Consider the following 9,180-nt stretch of genomic DNA (forward strand, 5'->3'; position numbering starts at 1 on the left):
CGAATCCTGTCAATGACCCTGTCCTTGACGCACTTTCCTATCTGGAGCTTCATGGATCCGAGATTCGTGAAGGTGTGTCGAATGCTAGCGCAGTGTTGTCGGCATTGTTCCCCTACTTCTTCCCGAAGAAAGAGGAGCCTGCGACTTTCCTCAACCTTGCCAAGATGTTCAATACACCGGAAGACCTTGGACTGAAGATGCGCCAAGAAAATATGAAAATTGCTGTCGAAAGCACTGTCGCTTTGGTTGCTGACAGTCAACAGGCTGTTGATTGGACGAAAGTTGGCGACACCGAGCAGATAGAGCAATCAAGATGGAGGTCGTTGATTAAGGCAGCCAAGCCCAACACGAAGAAGATCTTGGCCTATCTCGGGATCAAGCCAGCGTCGACTCCTAGCTCATCAAGGCCGGAGGTCTAGTTGCATGCCTCTTTATTTTTCTTTCTATGTTTCTTTTGCTCTTGTCGCCAAAGTAGCCATTTGGCGACACGTACTTCCTTAGCTCCACTGTAATGCCTTTGTAATTATTCCGAGAGATCAATGAAAACTCTATCTTTGCTTGTTGTTTGATGTTGTCTTGTTTAAATTTCAGTTGATATTTGATAACTATACTCCATCTTCCGCTCCTTCCGATGTTTCGCCTTCTTCTTCTCACGCGAGGAGAACTTTTGCTGATACTACACCTGTCGACGATACCTTGTCACAAGAACTGGATGAGCTTCGACAGCAGCTTCAGTATGCGAAGAAGCAAACACTTGTGATGATGGAGCAATCTCGTAAGTCATCTGAAGCCGAAAAAGTTGCTCTTCAGCAAGCTCGCGAGGCCGTGGCTGCTAAGGAAATTGCTGCTTCCGAGGCTGAAAAGGCAACCACTCGAGAGAATTTCATGCTCGAATTAATGAATGAAGCCAGTGCAGATATGTCGGGTATGCTTGCTTCATCCTCCGATATCTTTCATCCTCATGCTATGTCTCTTAAAGGTTTCCCCTTCGTTGTTTTGATAGGTTCTTTTACTGATGCTGCTGCCGAGGAAGAAAGGGTAAATGCTAGGACGAACCTCCTTGTTAACCTTTCCCTGGACCATGGTTCTTTGTTTTGGGCTACCCCAGAGAGGACCCGACAAATTGTCAGATTCCAAGATCGCACCTCTCAAACTCGCGATTTCCTTGACTTCTGTACCAAGACCTTGTCCATGGTTTACAACTCCATGTTTCCTCGGAACGTCCAACCAAAAACTCTTCCTGAATTGATGGAACGATTCAAGGATGCTCGCAGTATCCATGATTTTGTCAAAGCTCAACTGGTAGCTGGCGCGCATTTGCTCTTATCATGCTCCAGATCTGCCACTCAAATCTTGACCTTACCCAAGTTGTCGCAAAAGTTCATCAAAAGGTACAACGTCGAAGAGTTGGTGTTGACAGGATTAACACGAAGGTTACGCCTATAGCCGAAGAAATGATTGAGGACCTTCTTCGGATGGACGCCGACTTTTTTGCCGATGGCCATTATGCCGATTTTCTTGGTGCTGCTCCTGAAGAAAACAGAGTTACTCTTGATGACATATTGAATCAAGACTAGTTATTTTCCTCTTGTAGATACTTCTTCTTTGTAATCCATGACTATATTGTAAAGCAATCATTATATTTCTCTGTTCGTCTAGCCCCCGAGTGTTTCGGTGACTCTTTACTGTATTTATATATTTGCGAGGTTTTGAACCAAGGCATTTATATATTTATGGCGAATATGAGTCCCCGAGCTTCTTTATTGAGTACTATTTTGTATTTTGACTGACTCACGAGGTATTTTAATACCAAGGCAAGGTTTTTTTTTTTTTTTTTTTTTTTTGATGGACTATATTGAAATTCGTCGGAGCGAAGACTTTGAACATGTCGATAAAGAGAAAGGTATATTGACACTATCTTTATTATATTGAAGCACCGCGAGCCCGCCTCATTAAAAACCTTCTCCGGCCCCACTCGGTGCCCCGAAAAAGGAAAAGAGTGCGTTTGAAAACTCGCGGGCGTTTCAGTATATTGAAGTTTTACAAGGACTATATTTCGACTCTAGGCGTAGAACCGCCTGAGTTGCGCCACGTTCCAGGGGTTTGGCTCCTCCACCCCTGTCTTCTTGTCCTTTATCTTGTATGCTCCTCCTCCGATTACTTCCGTGACAATGTAAGGGCCAAGCCATGGTGACTCGAGTTTTTCATGACTTTTTTGCGTGAGCCGAAGAACTAGGTCTCCCACCTGAAAAGATCTTGGCCGCAAACGTCGACTGTGGTAATTCTTCAAGTCCTGTTGGTATTTGGTTACCCGAGACAATACTTCGTCTCGAGCTTCATCAAGTGCGTCCACGTCGTCTTCTAGTGCTTTTCTCGACACTTCTTCGTCATATTCGACGACACGTGGAGAGTTGTGCTCTATCTCGATTGGTAGTACTGCTTCTGCTCCATGAACCAAGAAAAATGGAGTTTCCTGTGTTGCTGTGTTTGGTGTTGTTCGGATGCTCCACAACACACTTGGTAGTTCTTCTGGCCAGGTATGTCGAGCTTTTTCCAGTGGTCCTAACAAGCGTTTCTTGATGCCATTGCAGATTATACCATTGGCTTTCTCGACTTGCCCATTGGTTTGAGGATGTGCAACTGACGCAAAGTGCAACTTGATACCCACCTCTTCGCAATAATCTTTGAATTCGTGGGATGTGAAGTTACTGCCGTTGTACGTGACGATCTTGTGGGGCACTCCAAATCTGAAAACGAGGCCTTTTATGAATTTTACTGCGGATGCTCCGTCTGGTGAATTTATCGGCTTCGCTTCTATCCACTTTGTAAATTTATCGACAGCTACTAGCATATACTCCTTTCCTCCTGGCCAGGATTTGTGTAACTTGCCTACCATATCAAGTCCCCATTGAGCAAAGGGCCATGACAATGGTATTGGTGCTAGCCCTGCTGCTGGAGAGTGAGGTTTTGCGGCAAACCTTTGACACGCGTCGCAAGTTCTTACTATGTCCTTGGCGTCCTCGATTGTCAACCAGTAGAATCCTGCCCGAAAGACCTTGGCTGCAATAGCTCGACTACTCGCGTGGTGGCCACATATTCCTTCGTGTACGTCCTTCAGAATTATTCTTCCTTCTTCGGGTGTAACACACCTTTGCAAGACGCCTGAAATACTTCGCTTATACAGTTCTCCTTTGACCACCGTGAAAGCTTTGGAGCGTCGAATTACTCGCCTTGCCTCAACTGGATCGTCGGGTATTTCTTTCCTGAGGATGTATGATATGTACGGCTGCATCCACGGTGTCTGTATCATCATGACCAGGTCCTGATCTTCTTCTTCTTCTTCTTGCTTTTCCTTGGTAGCCCCCGAGGGTTTCTTCTCCTTCTTTTTTGATTTTGTTGATTTGGTGGACCTCTCTGTTATCTCTTCCCAGAATACACTGGCGGGACAGCAAGGCATTGCGACCCGATGTTTGCAAGAACGTCGGCTTCGTCGTTGCTCAATCTGCTAATATGATTTACTTCGCATCCATCGAACAACTTCTCGAGCTCGTTGTACACCTCCTTGTATGCCATCATGCTATCATTGACTGCGTCACATTGGTTCATAACTTGCTGAGCCACCAACTGTGAGTCGCCAAAGATTTTTAGTCGAGTTGCACCGCAGCTTTCGCCATCTTCATCCCGTGTATGAGAGCCTCATATTCTGCTTCATTGTTAGATGCGTTAGGGAACGTCATCCGAAGGATGTACTTTAACTTATCGCCTTCAGGTGATATGAGTACTACTCCTGCGCCAGCTCCTTCTAGTCTTTTGGACCCGTCAAAGTTCATGGTCCAGGTTCTCGACAAGTCTGGAGGTCCTATATTTTGCAACTCCATCCACTCTGCAATGAAGTCCGGCAGTATTTGCGACTTGATTGCTTTTCTTTTTTCATACGTGATGTCCCGAGGGGAAAGTTCTATTCCCCAAAGGGAGACACGACCCGTAGCTTCTGGGTTGTTCAGTATATTTGACAAGGGAGCTTCATTGACCACTATGATCGGATGTGCTGAAAAATAGTGGCGCAATTTTCGTGCTGTCGCGAACACTCCATATGCTATCTTTTGGTACTGAGGATACCTTTGTTTTGAGGGCGATAAAACTTCGCTAACGAAGTATACTGGCCTCTGCACGCCGTGGAGTTTTCCTTCTTCTTCCCTTTCAACAACTAGCACCGTGCTCACCACTTGGGGCGTGGCTGCGATATACAGCAGGAGAGGTTCCCTTTCTTTTGGCGCCACCAAAATTGGTGGTGTCGAGATTGTGCGCTTCAAATCCTCGAAAGCTCTGTCGGCTTCTTCGTTCCACTGGAATTTATCTCCTTGCTTTATCAAAGCGTAAAATGGTAACGCTTTTTCACCCAGCCTAGCGAAGAATCTGCTCAAAGCTGCGACTCGCCCAGTTAGCTGTTGTATTTCTTTCAACTTTGTTGGCTTCCTCATTGTTACGATGGCTTGTATTTTATCGGGATTTGCTTCGATCCCTCTTGCTGAAACTAGAAACCCCAGAAGTTCTCCTCGGGACGCCGAAAGAACACTTCGTCGGGTTCAGTTTGAGGCAGAACTTATCAAGGTTGTCGAAGGTTTCCTTGAGATCCTCGATCAGCGTTGCCCCCTTTTTTGATGTTATGACGACATCATCAATGTATACTTGCACGTTCTTCCCGATCTGTGTCGCCAAACACTTCTGCATCATCCTCTGATATGTTGCTCCCGCATTTTTTAAACCAAAGGGCATTTTTCTGTAGCAAAACACGCCGTAAGGTGTAATAAACGCGGTCTTTACTTCATCTTCTTCTTTCAATCTGATCTGGTTATAACCAGAATATGCATCCAGGAAGGAAAGACGTTCACATCCAGCCGTGGAGTCGATAATTTGATCGATCCTCGGGAGGGGAAAGTGATCCTTTGGACAATGTTTATTGAGACACGTAAAGTCGACGCACATGCGAAGGACCTTAGTGTTTTTCTTTGGCACCAGCACAGGATTTGCTACCCATGTGGCTTCTGTGAATATCTCTTTGATAAAACCAGCTTCTTGTAGTCGATTGATTTCTGACAGCATGGCTTTGCGGTTTGGTTCCGAAAAACGCCGCAAAGGTTGTTTGATTGGTCTCGCTAATGGATCCAAGTTTAGGTGGTGCTCGGCAAGTTCCCTGGGTACTCCTGGCATGTCAGCTGGACACCATGCGAAGATTTTCCAGTGCTCACGGAGGAACTCGACGAGCGCGCTTTCCTATGCGATATCCATGTCGTTTGCGATAGATGTCGTCTTTTTCGGGTCTGTCGGGTGAATCTGCACCTCTTTTGAATTTTTCTCGATCTTGAAAGTTGATTCTTTGTTTGGCCTTCTAACGTCTGGTAGTACGTCGTAATCAGTCATGCTTTTTGACGCCAAGTACTCAGCTTGCATCCCGAAAGTTTCTGACAGCCGGTGAAAATCCTTGTCGCATTTATCGGCTAAGGCAAAGCTTCCTTTGACTGTGATTGGTCCCTTTGGCCCAGGCATCCTCCACAACAGGTATGTATAGTGTGGCACCGCCATAAATCTAGCATATGCTGGTCATCCCAACAGAGCGTGGTACTGCGACGGAAAATCCACGACTTCAAATTCGAGCCTCTCGATTCTATAATTTTCTCGGGTCCCAAACTGAACGTCGAGATTGATCTTTCCCAATGGATAACTTGGTTTCTCCGGTGTGATGCCGTGGAACCTTGTGTCTGTTGGTTTCAAGTTTGCTAAGGATATGTTCATCTTCCTCAATGTATCTGCATACATAAGGTTCAAGCTGCTGCCGCCGTCTATGAACACTCGAGAGACATCAAATCCTGCGATAACTGCTGGCAGAATAAGTGCTGACTGCCCTGGTCGAGGAACTTGCTGCGGATGATCTGCTATTGTGAAGCCGATATCTTGTCCTGACCAATTAAGGTACTCAACTGTTGGTGGAGGCATTTTCTCTGCCATAAACACCTGTCGTGAGATTACTTTCTGAGCTCTATTGGACGGCCTTCCCTTTTGAATCATCGACACTGCTCCATTGGAGTTAGGATCAACATAAGGTGGTGGTGCAGGTGCTGCCGCTATTCTGAGCTGATGCCGATTGTCGTCTGTAATCGCGGGAGGAGGCGGCAAGTGAATCTCGCTTCTGGGTTCTCGAGGATTTCTCTGTGCTGCCCGCGCGTTAGCGTTTTCTGCATACCGCAACATTGCCTGAAAATTTCGACAGTCTTTCTGCAAGTGCCCTGACTGTCTTTTTCCGTTGCTGTCGAGGAAAAAGTGCATCTGGCACGGTCCATTCATCATCTCTTCAGGGGACACGAAAGGTCTTGGGAACCTAGGCCCGCTATTTTGCCTGCTGCGTGAATCATCCCTGTTATCACCTCGCTGTTCATTGCTTCTCTGGTAATCATCTCTGTTGCTTCCTCCTGTATTTGTCCGAAAACCTGCCGAAATTTGTCCTGGAGCGTCATAGTTCTGGTACTGCCGAGGAAATCTTCGCCTCGGTTGATAGTTTCGACCACGGTCCTCCTCTGGCGACCTGTGCCGTTTGTTGTGGACAGCGTCTTCTCCATCTGCCCATTTATTTGCTATCTCCATTAACGCGGATACTGTCTTTGGATTGGTCCTTCCCAAATCCTCGACAAAATCTCCACGCCTGACTCCTGCGACAAACGCATCTATCGCTCTCTCGTCAGATATATTTTCTGCTGAATTTTTGATGATATTCCATCTTTGGATGTACTTTCTCATTGGCTCATCTGGCTTTTGTCGACATGCTCTCAATTCCTCTAACGATGCGGGTTTTTTGCACGTGGATCTGAAGTTCTTGACGAACACATCCTCGAAACTTTCCCAGCTGTCGATGGACCCTGGAGCGAGTTTCTTTATCCAAGATCGTGCGGCTCCACTCAAATGTACCTGGATGCTTTGCATAGCTGTTGCCCTGGTTCCTCCTGTCAGCTTCACCGTCTCCAGATAGTCGACTAGCCAATCCTCTGGATCTTGGAGGCCGTCGAACTTCTTGAAATTATCGGGTAGCTTGAATCCTGAGGGGACTCGAGTTTTTCGGACTCTCCTCGTGAAGCATGGCAAGCCGCACATATCTTCGTCGTTAAGCTCCGGAGATTGCCGATGATCCCTTCTGCTTTGTCGTGCTCTGTCGACTCTTGCTTGTGCTGCCGTATCTCTTGCTCCACTTGGTCCTTCAGGGGCTGCCGCCGTTGCTGCTGCAGGTCGTGGACTATTTTGCCTTGCTGTTCCTTCGGGAGGCGTTGAGACGAACGCTGTCCCCATAGCTCCAACTCCTGCTATCGCCATATTGTATAGTGTTTCCCTTGGATCACCTGGAGGTGGTTTAGACGCGAGGATAAAAGCTTGTGTCGCCATATACCTAGCTTCTGGTGTCTTAGGGATAATGTTTCCTCTTGTGTCTATCGACATAAAGGACATGTCGAGGTTTTGAACCAAGTGCTCTCTTTCTGCTTCGGGTATGTGTTGTAACCTTGATCTTCCTCTGTTCCGAGCCTCCCTGTGGCTATCACCCGAAGTTCTAGATTGTCGACTCAGATCTGCCCTTCTCTGCCGGATGCGTAAGCTGCTTCCTTTCTCTGTTCAACTCAATTGTCTGTTTTCCAATTCCCTCGCAGCTCGTGCGAGCCTATATTGATATGCTTGCAATTCCTCTGGTGTGGCCGTGGTAGCCATTGGTTCTGTACCGTTCATAGCTCTCGCGGCTCTGTCCCACGCTGCTTGTGAAAGTTGAACTCTATCTCGCGGCTCTGGCCCGACGTATTTGTTGCCCAGGCCTTGTCGCAGATTGGAGGGATCGACGTATGGATTTCCCCATCGTCGAAGGCCTCGAATGTCTCCTCTTGATCTTCAATGGCGTAAATCTGATGATACTTTGTACTCAGATCTACGTTGGGTTTGGTGACATCATCGTTGAGATTGATGAAGACCTTGCCTCTTTGTGATAGATTTGTCGATGAAGTCGTAACTGTCGACATCGCTTGAGCCATCGCTTATATATGAGTCCGCAGATGACTCAAACGACATGTCGTTGAAGATCTTGGCGAGTTTCTCTCTTATTCTGGTGCTGACGTAACGTGTCGCCGAGGTTTCTTCTTCTCCTGACTTGATTGATGATGCATAGCTTGAAAAATCGGAATCGACCACCGACGATCCCGACGAAATCGGAATCTCGACAAGATACGATCCTTCCTTCTCGACGCGAAAGTGAAACCTTCCGAACGTCATCTCCATGGGCTCCGCCAGATACGCATATGCATCCAAACGGGAGGGTGGGTGAGGAACAAAATCGACAAGACCAGCAGCGATCTGTTTACCTCGATCCATTGTGTTGCTTGCGGTTGACGATGTCGGAGATCTTGAGCGTGCCATCGAGATCAGATCCTTACGCCTCTAGTTCCCACAGACGGCGCCAATTGACAAGGTATCAACTTGTCAATGCCTATGGATTGTAGGCTAGGGTTTAGTTGGAAGTAGAGGGTAAGTAGATCTCGAAGGTTTCAGCCGAAAAGTACTCGACGATTATGAAAACTAGGGTTTGTAGACAATGATTCGATTATTTCCTCGTCCCTCGACTCCCCCTTTATATAAGAGGTGGAGCCGAGGGATTCGTGCTATACAAGTTACAGAGTCCGGGACGGTTTCTAACTCATCCCGCCAGATTACAGATAACACTTCCTATTACAACTCTTGACTTTCCTTGATATATCTTGGGCTCCCGAATCTTCTTATTCTTCGGGTAGTGGGCCTTCAGTAAACCCCGGGTACTATCTTCGGCAGGCCCATTTGGGATGCCTATGTCAGGTGTTGCTGCAAACGCCGTTCCCATGGCCCCTACACCTGCCATGGCCATATTGTATAATGCCTCTCTTGGATCTCCGGGAGGTGGCCTGGATGCAAGGATAAAGGCTTGTGTCGCCATATACCCAGCTTCCGGTGTCTTGGGGATAATGTTCCCTCTCGTGTCTATCGACATAAAAGACATGTCGAGGTTTTGAACCAAGTGCTCTCTTTCTCCCTCAGGTATGTTTTGCAGCCTTGATCTTGCTCTGTTCCGAGCTTCCCTGTGGCTGTCTCCCGAAGTTCCTGAATGTCGACTTAACTCCGCCC

Source organism: Lolium perenne, chromosome 3, assembly GCF_019359855.2.
Source record: "Lolium perenne isolate Kyuss_39 chromosome 3, Kyuss_2.0, whole genome shotgun sequence".
NCBI classification, from domain to species: Eukaryota; Viridiplantae; Streptophyta; class Magnoliopsida; order Poales; family Poaceae; genus Lolium; species Lolium perenne.